Source organism: Octopus sinensis, linkage group LG9 (genome assembly GCF_006345805.1).
Source record: "Octopus sinensis linkage group LG9, ASM634580v1, whole genome shotgun sequence".
Lineage (NCBI taxonomy): Eukaryota > Metazoa > Mollusca > Cephalopoda > Octopoda > Octopodidae > Octopus > Octopus sinensis.
In genome coordinates, this window is record NC_043005.1 from 108,717,005 (window position 1) to 108,727,004 (window position 10,000).

General features: G+C 35.2%; 1 long non-coding RNA gene across 1 annotated transcript; it reads left to right on the plus strand.

The window, feature by feature from the left end:
* Positions 1-3,485: 3,485 nt before the first annotated feature.
* On the plus strand, positions 3,486-9,393 carry LOC118764733. Its single transcript, XR_005000536.1, has 3 exons — positions 3,486-3,497; positions 6,841-6,846; positions 9,255-9,393. It is a non-coding gene; the product is annotated as an uncharacterized LOC118764733 (long non-coding RNA).
* The last annotated feature ends 607 nt before the right edge of the window (positions 9,394-10,000 follow it).

The following is a 10,000-nucleotide window of genomic DNA, read 5'->3' on the forward strand; positions in this document are numbered from 1 at the left end:
CTTCACAGTTAGGTAAATTGGCAAGATCTATAGTAAAGGTGGAAGTGTTACGAAAACTATTTCTTTGAATATTTTAATTTATTCTTGCTTGTAGTTGTTGTTGTTTTTGTTGTTGTTTAGCTTCTGGCCAGCCTTGATTCAGCAGATCAATGGTCAAAATCATTCTATCCATACCTACACTTGCTGGCTTTTCCAGACATAGTGAATGTAAAAATCATGTGATCTTGGTTTCAATACCTTTAAAAGGGCTGAGTATATTATAGTTTTGAAAAGAGGTACACCATGCCCCTGAATGTCATGTCAGCTAAAAGAGCTGATATCAGGAAAGGCCTCAGAACCAAAATGCAAATATATGGGAAACTACCACCTGTGTCATCTCTTGCGAAAGGTAGAAGAGTCCAGTTTGCTGGACATTGTTGTAGAGCTGAAAATGAGGTAATTTCTATTCTTCTCCTCTGGAAGCCATCTGTTCGCGATACCAGAGGGTGCACACTCTTCTACCCTGATGTAATCTCCAGGGATACAGGCATCCAGCAGCAGGACCTCCGTAATGCTATGATGGACCGTGAAGTCTGGCATAGCATGGTAAATTCCATTGTCTCGACCAGGGTCGAACAATGATGATGATCAGGTCATAAAACACTCCCTCAAAAAAAGGTTCATCCAAGCTATACCAGTTATAAGAGTGGGAATAAAAATGTTGATGATGATGATAAAAAGGAGGAGTAGGAGGAATAGAAGGAGTACATGTGTTCACTGCAAATTAAGTTGTAAGTAATGGGAAAGGGAAAAAGTGTTATTTGAGGTAGATTTGGTAACTATTTCTAACTAATCAATCATACTGGAGTGTCTATCATTGGTCGAAATAGTTCAGTATGGTCCATGTTTATCTGTTATATTTTATTCCAACCAGTAATGGCATTAAAGAAGACAAAGGTCACAGAGTTGATAGATTCTCTCCTTTTGTAAATCTGATGACTTCTACACTTTTAAGAAATAACAGAGAGCCTTTACATGCTAACAGGAACTGTTAGAAATAATAGCTGCATCTACCTCAAATTACATTATGACATTTTAAAATATGAAGGACACAATGGGAAGTTTAGGTCTAACATGAAATATGGAGTTAGGTGCTTACAACTGGAACATTTTTCATGATAAACCTGCTGGATTCAATTCTAATATGATTAGAACTTCCAAATTCAGAAACCTAAAAGTAAATACAAACAAGAATTTCTTGTATTTCTCTGCAGAATCAAACAGCTTCACATAAACGGATATCTCCTTTCTTATATTTAATGGCACCATTTACATTTACATTTTCCATTTCCAAACATTTTAATAAGACTGCTGCAGATTCTCAGAAAAGAAGGAAAATCCTTGGATTTAACAATTCTAGGATTCAAATATTCGAGCGGGGAAGGAGGGATTGATGAAAATCTGCATTTTTTCTTTATTTTCTACAGATTTATTCATATATATATATATTTTATTGTTAATATTATTTTTATTTTATTAAATATCTGTTTTATCTTTTAGATATTTTACTTGTTTATATTACTTATCTGGAGTTTACTTCCAGAATATTCTCAGATTAATCTAAACCTTTTCTTCACTAAAATATTAACACCTGTCACATTATTTTCTATCAACAACACATTCTGTATGACTCAATAAATATTTTTCAGTGAAAATATTTTTTTTTCCAGTCAGATGATTTAGCAAGAAGACTGGAAGAATTTTCACACATTTTTATTATTCTTTTTAATCTTTAGAGTCATATTTCTCTTTCCTTCTCTTTCCTTTTCTTTCTTTCATAATATCTTTAGTATTATTATCTTTCGTATTTATGTACCTTCAAAGTTTCGAATTATCACTATTCATTGACAATTTTTCCGCAACCTACCAGAATTGACAGTTATCAATGATAAAAATTATTTTTCCTTTCCACTGTTCTGAAACAAACATGACACCCAGCTTAGAGAGAGAATGAAATATAAATTCTCTGATATATTTTGAATATATATATATATATATATACACTCATATATATATATATATATATACACTCATATATATATATATATATACACACACACACACATAGATATATATATATATATATATATATATACTTATATATATATATATATCTATATATATATATATATATATATATATATATAATATATATATATATACTTATATATATATATAAATATACGTATTCAAATATACATATGCATGCATATAAGTATGTATTATACACACACACACACACATACATGCAGAAATATATTTATATGCATGCATGCATGGATATTAAAGGTAAGTAACAGCACTTTTCCACATAGTAATCTAAAATAGCAAACTGGAACTAAATTTTGAACAAATGAAATTATAAGTATCAGGAAAAATAAAGTAATCAGCATTAATGAAAATGACGATGATATAGAGCAAGGCAGACCAGTCTCAAATGTTGACTTAACCTCTAAGATTAAAGGGCAACATGCAGTGGAGAATGTGTCTGATTTTGCCATTAGAGAGATAACTCCGAACATGTTTCAGTCTTTTTATGCCACAACAGCAACACAGATAACATCTAATCACCACAATAAATGGATGATTTTAAGAATATAAAATCATTTCTGTGCATATGTGAAAACAAACCCCTTGTTAGCCAAATATAATTAATATAATGAAACTGTTATATTCAATATTTTATTAAATATTTTCCAAATTTTAGTTTATATATACATACATATATATATATATATATATAATATATATATATATATATATATATATATTATATATATATATTGTGAAATTTGATTTAGTATTTCTAAATTGAATTTTTTCTGTAAGTTAGGAATAATATTCCCTCAAATAATTATATATATATATAGTTGGAATTTACAAAAAACAAAACAAAAAACCAAACAAAAGATGGGTGTGTAAACAACAAACAGATGTATTAGTTTAACACCCAGGAAGTGAGAAAGTCTTTTACGTTTCGAGCCTACGCTCTTCAACTGGAAGAAACACAGAATTAAGCAGAGGGAGAAAATAAAAAAGGTTTAGTGGCTAGCGATCAATCATGATGATTATATACATATATACATATATAAACATATAGGGATTGTTCGTAGAAATACATAAATCCAGAGGAGAAGCACACTCTAAGATGTAGAGCAGTTGATATCATAGTGAGGTAGGCTGGTTTATGTGGTTACCCTGGGTTTCTCACGCATAAGGGGTTTAGCTTCATGGTGCAGCTTCAAACCCCAAACACTTAAAAGAGACTGGCCTGAGAACTCTTTTAGAGAGGTCTCAGACCAGCAGTGTTTGGGATCTGAAGATATACCATAAGGCTAAACCCCTTATGAGCGAGAAACCCAGGGTAACCCTATACACCAGTGTACTCAACCATATGTATTCACATATATCTTTTATTTTTTTACTTATTTCAGATTTTGGGACATTGGGCTGTGTCTGTGCAGGGGCACAACCTTGAAGGATTTCATTCATCCAGTTGAATGCAGTACTAATTTTTAAAACTTGGTCCTTATTTCAAAGGACTCTTATGCCAAAGCTCTAAGTTGCAGGGATGTCAAGATAAGTGAGTGGATAAGAAACACCAGCACCATGATACACATACACTTACACACAAATGCACATATGTACACACACACATTTAATATTTATATATGTCTATATATATATCATCATCATCACCATCATCATCGTTTAACGTCCACTTTCCATGCTAGCATGGGTTGGACGGTTCAACTGGGGTCTGGGAAGCCAGAAGGCTGCACCAGGCGCACTCTGATCTGGCAGTGTTTCTACAGCTGGATGCCCTTCCTAACACCAACCACTCCGTGAGTGTAGTGTGTGCTTTTTTACATGTATATATATATACATACATGTGTGTGTAAACAAGTATAAATAAGAGCAAAAAGAAAAATGTTTCTTTGCCAATATGCTGTAAAATAGACGCTAAATCATCTAAATAGATAAAATATTTTCACTTGTATTATTACACCATGTGTAATACCTTAAAAGGTATTTTTCATACACTGGCCACTGACAAACATTTTTTAATAAAATTTTATCTGTAGGCGCAGGAGTGGCTGTGTGGTAAGTAGCTTGCTAACCAACCACATGGTTCCGGGTTCAGTCCCACTGCGTGGCATCTTGGGCAAGTGTCTTCTGCTATAGCCCCAGGCCGACCAATGCCTTGTGAGTGGATTTGGTAGACGGAAACTGAAAGAAGCCTGTCGTATATATGTATATATATGTATGTATGTGTGTGTGTGTGTTTGTGTGTCTGTGTTTGTCCCCTCCTCCAGCATCTCTTGACAACCGATGCTGGTGTGTTTACGTCCCCGTCACTTAGCGGTTCAGCAAAAAGAGACCAATAGAATGAGTACTGGGCTTACAAAGTATAAGTCCCAGCGTCGATTTGCTCGACTAAAGGCGGTGCTCTAGCATGGCCGCAGTCAAATGACTGAAACAAGTAAAAGAGTAAAAGAGTAAGAGTATATTAGAAGTATATATATATATATATATATACTGTGCATCATTAGAGAACTTTTGAAGTCTGCTTACAATCTAACTTTGCTTTTTATAGAACTCTCTTTGATACTTCATGAGTGTAGCCTCACCCCCTAGGATGTTTGGAAAACTCATATGTGTTTTGGCTGATGAGTACGGGGCAGTTGTATTTGCTGCAATATTTGCAGCTTTTAATAAAGCTGTTCTTCGTATGAAACAATTGTACTGAACAACTAATCCATTCTTGTTGCTTTTTTCTTGTATATATATATATATATATATATATATATATGCATGTATGTATGTGTATACACATGCATATATAAATGTGTAGCTCTTAGTAATTATTATTTACAGTGGCTTAAATTAAATGGTGTTATTATTGATTTTTTGCTTTATGTCCTGTATCTTAGTGGCTTGACAAATAGAGGAAGATACAACAAATACCTGACAGATATAAGTCCTGGTGTTTATGTGGTTAGTGGCAACCTTTGGCAGAGCTATGATCACAGTCCACAGAATGAAACCAGTATAATAAAAGAAAGAATACCTATACGTGTGTGCATGTATATATATATACGAGCAAAACGCCCCCCGCCCCCATCCAATGGACGGTGCTGAATCATATCAGCTGAATAAAAAGCAATCAGTGTTATCTTTTCATTAAAAAATAGTTAAGCATGCATTAATTTCATTAAAATTTTTGGTTTTGTTAACCGAAGTTAAGGCAAAAAAAACTTCTTGAGAAACCAAATAGTCTTTCCTTCCTTCATGCCAAGTTTGAAGAAAATATCTCTTTGCATCTTACTTTTTTGGTCTCTTAAATATACTGCATTTTGTGGCATTATTTCAGCCAGCTGGCTTTTTTTACGCAAACTGCACGTGCATTTTCCTTGTGTATGCGTAGTATCGATTGCAACACCTAATGTACTTGCACATACAAATGCACGTTCCCACGGCTTAATCGATCGCATTCTCACCTGGAATCGATTTTTGTAATTTTTTCAAGATTTATACATGCCCTGATACCGTCGGTATCTTCATATAAAATTTGAGCGCAATCGGATGGAGGATGCCCGAGATCCTAGAAGACACTCACACAGACAGAACGGATTTTATATAATATATATATAATGAGAGGGAGATAGATAGATAGATAGATAGATAGATAGATAGATAGATAGATAGATAGATAGATAGATAGATAGATAGACAAATAGATAGATAGATAGATAGATAGATAGAGAGAGAGAGCAAGAGAGAGAAAGAGAGCGAGATGAATATCTATATATATACATACACATAAAAGCACATGCATATACATGCTTGTATATGTATATAGCAAGTTTTGCAGTTTGCTTGAAGCTTTCCAGAATATGTAGAAATTCAGCGTGTTATAGGCAGCGATAGCAATGCAGAAAGAATGCTAAATATCAAAAATAACTATAACAAAGATATGAAAATGTTACCTTAGAAATATTTGCTTAGTCCTGTTTTGAGTTAAAAATGCCTTTTCAACAGCTTTAAAGAACAAGAGAAAGATAGAAGAGTGGAGAGAGAGAGAGAGAGAGAGAGAGAGAGAGGTTATGTTACATGACCATTTTGTTGTATCAGATCCTTGTGTGTCGTAATAGAATTACCATGTGTTGAAAGGTGTAGAAATTTGGGGCTGTGGTTTGCGTTCCATGATCTAAGTGTCAGGTTGAGGTGATATATGTATGAGGAAGAAGTGGATCAAATATTGTGAATCATGATATTCATATTATCCACTGCACTCATTCAAATCAAGTCAGCTGTTACTCGGTGTTTTATTTTTTTTCTATCAGAATAGCTTTTTTTTTATCCGTAAGTGATATTGTGGTCTATAGCTGTCCTCTTCATGTTCCGATATTTTTTTGACATGTTTCTTTTGAAAGATGATGAGAGTGTGTTGAGATGCTCTTTAATTCAGATATGCAATGTAGCTGAATTATGCTAGCAGTGTAACATTCATTGAATTTAGCACACTAGATCTAATATACTATCATGAGGATTCTGCTTGTATACTGTTCATGCTTTGTTGAAGGGTGGGAAAATATCACTAGAAGGTGTTGTAGTTCACGTCTCCCTTCTCTTTAAGCATAAAAATTAGTGTGTGTAGGATTTTTCTTAGTTTAGTGGATAAACACTTTCCTTGTATGGACAGGTACACTAAAACTTTTTATACATTATATCTCAAGAGTTTCCTTTAGGTCTACACCCAATGTGAAAAAGCTATTGGTAGGTAGACCCACACTTGAGACAGAGGTAGGATGCACATGTAGAGGTAACACCACATGTCCCCCTTAATGACCACTGTAACATGGAAACAGTACTACATGAGGCAGAGCTAGCATCAAAAGGCCTAAATGGGCAACCAAATATGTGGAACAGATTCAATAACCATAGGTCCCCTTTCAATATCTTGGACAGATGAAATGCTACAGCCCTGGCCAGGAACATATGGTCGTTAAAGAAAAGTACTACTGAGTACAGAATAAAGTAGAAAAGAATGGCAAGCTGGCAGAATCGTTAGCACGCTGAGCAAAATGCTTATCCGTATTTCGTCTGCCATTACATTCTGAGTTCAAATTCTCCCGAAGTTGACTTCGCTTTTCATCCTTTCAGGGTCAATAAATTAAGTACCAGTTACACACTGGGGTCAATGTAATCAACTTAATCCCTTTGTCTGTCTTTGTTTGTCCCCTCTATGTTTAGTCCCTTGTGGGCAATAAAGAAATAAGAATAAAGTAGAAAATCTTTAGAAAAGTGCAATGCTTATTTTAATTGCAGAAGAAAGTGCAGGTTATGTTTAACTGAGTAAAAAAACCATGTTAAAAAACTTAAACTGCAGAAGTGACATTTCTAGGCATTGCCCACATGAAAGAACATGTATTTGATCATGCTTACGAGCCCCATCCTTACTATCACCAGTTCTCTATCATCAACTTTTTCACCACCATATGCTGAGAACCCAAAAAAAAGTTTAACCAAAACATACACAAACGAACACACACACACACATATGTGGCTTAACATAAGTGTGTGTGCGTGAGAGATAGAGAGAGAGAGAGTGTGTGTGCATGCGTGCATGCGTGTGTGTGTCTGTGTGTGTGATTACCCATATATTCTTTCACTAAACATCTCCCTGACTTTGAATTATAATCAAAAATGAATGTGATAAAACATATATAAGCATAACTCAAATAATATACAAACATATAACTCCCAATGGTAGCTGTTATATCATAGAATGAGTCATTTAATACCTCTGCAGATCACAGTTTATTCACTGAGTATAATCCTTCTTGGTTTAGGGTGAGATTAGATATTTTGCTATCCATATGTTCAACTAATCTGGAGTAGCTATCTATATTTTCACATGAATCACCGAGTTAAGATGCAAATTAAATGGGAATATGATGCATGATAGGGAATGAGATGGGATAAAATATCAGTAAATAAATATCCATGGTGCAAAAAATATGAATAACATGAAGATAAGGTAAAAAAGAAACCCAACAGAGTGTATTGGGTTTATGTTCAGGAAATTGGAGAAATTAGGACAAGCCTTTTACATTTTGTGTTTTGGCTCTTCTTCTGAAAGAGTACTCCAGGAGAGAGAAAGTGGGAAAAGAGAAGAACACACATGTGTCTGTTGAACAGTCCCAGTTTGCTGAAGTAACTGGAAGTGGTAAAGAGGATGCCTTATATGTATGCATGTACACACACACATAAACACACATATGTCCTCACTCTATTCTTTGCAGCTGAAACAAGAGGATCAGTCGACACTTTGTAGCTTGTTATTTTTCTCTCTGGACCATATTCTGAATTGTTTAATTCCCCTGAAGAAAATGGTTAGCCTACCTAGATGAGAAGCAGATGGGATTTGTGCTATCTTCTTGGTTAGCAAACTGCAGGAGAAGTACTAGGCAAGAACCAAACTTCTGTATTTGGCTTTTGCTGATATGGGGAAAGCCTTTGACAGGGTCCCTTATCTCGCGAGCAAGGAATTTAGTATACAAGTAGGAGTCCACCAGAGATTGGTTCTCAGCCCCCTCGTGTTTATCATAGTCCTTCAGATTATAATAGAGACATTTAAGTCTGGCTGCTCTATGCTGATGACCTTGTTCTAATAGCTGAATCATTACCAAAGCTGGAGAAGAAATTTTATGTATGGGATCAAGATCTGCAATCAAAGTGCCTTAGAGTTAAGTTACCAAAGACTAAAGACCTAGCTTATTAAGTAGGAAAGCAGACAAATCACAGATTACTGCTCGATATGTAAAATAGGTGTTAGTAGGAACTCCATATGGTGTACCCAACGCAAGCTATGGACACATAAGAGGGGCAGTGGTATCATTGGAAGAGTAACAGAGAAAGCAGTCGTTACACATGGCAGATGTGTCAGATACAATAAACACCAAGAATGCACAGAAAATAGACTCCTTCAATTGTCAGTCGGGACCTTTAGGAGTAGTCGACAGCTTCTGTTACTTAGATGACCAAATTAACAGTGGTGGAGGTTGTTTTGAAAACATAGCTGCCAGAATAAAAATGGGTCGGGCAAAGTTCAGCGAGTATTACCTCTGTTAGTTACAAAGGGCCGTTTCCTCTGAGTGAAAGGCATGTTGCATGATGCCTGTGTACGAACAGCTATGCTACATACTAAGAACATGTGAAGGCTTGGAAGAAATGAAGCCAGCATGCTCTGCTGGATGGGTAATGTCAGTGTGCTTATGCAACAGAGTGTAAGTGATTTGAGAAAAGAACTTGGTACACGAGGCATTAGATGTAGTGTGCAAAAGAGAGGACTGCACTTGTTAATAATGTCATAACTGATATCGTTAATGTTGTTATTGGTATAGTTGTTCTTGTTGTTATCATTGTTCACGTTGTCAATGATCATATTGTTGTTGTTGCTGTTATTATTGCGATTGCAATATTTGTTATTGTTGTTCTTATTGGTGTTGTTACTGCTGATGTTTTCATTGTTGTTAAAGCTACAATTCTTGTTTGGCGGCAAACTGGCAGAATTGGTAGCACCCTGGGCAAATTGTTTATTCTTTTGCTCTTTTACATGTTTCTGTTGTCAATGTTGTTGCTGCTGAAGGCAACAAGCTGGCAGAAACGTTAGCATCCCGGACAAAATGCTTATCACTATTTCGTCTGTCTTTACGTTCTGAGTTCAAATTCCGCCAAGGTAGACTTTGCCTTTCATCCTTACGGGGTCGATAAATTAAGTACCAGTTACGCACTGGGGTCAATGTAATCAACTTAATCCCTTTGTCTGTCCTTGGTTGTCCCCTCTATGTTTAGCCCCTTGTGGGCAATAAAGAAATAAGAATTGTTACCATCCCGGGCAAAATGCTTATCAGTATTTCATTTGTCTTTATGTTCAGAGTTCAAATTCCATCGA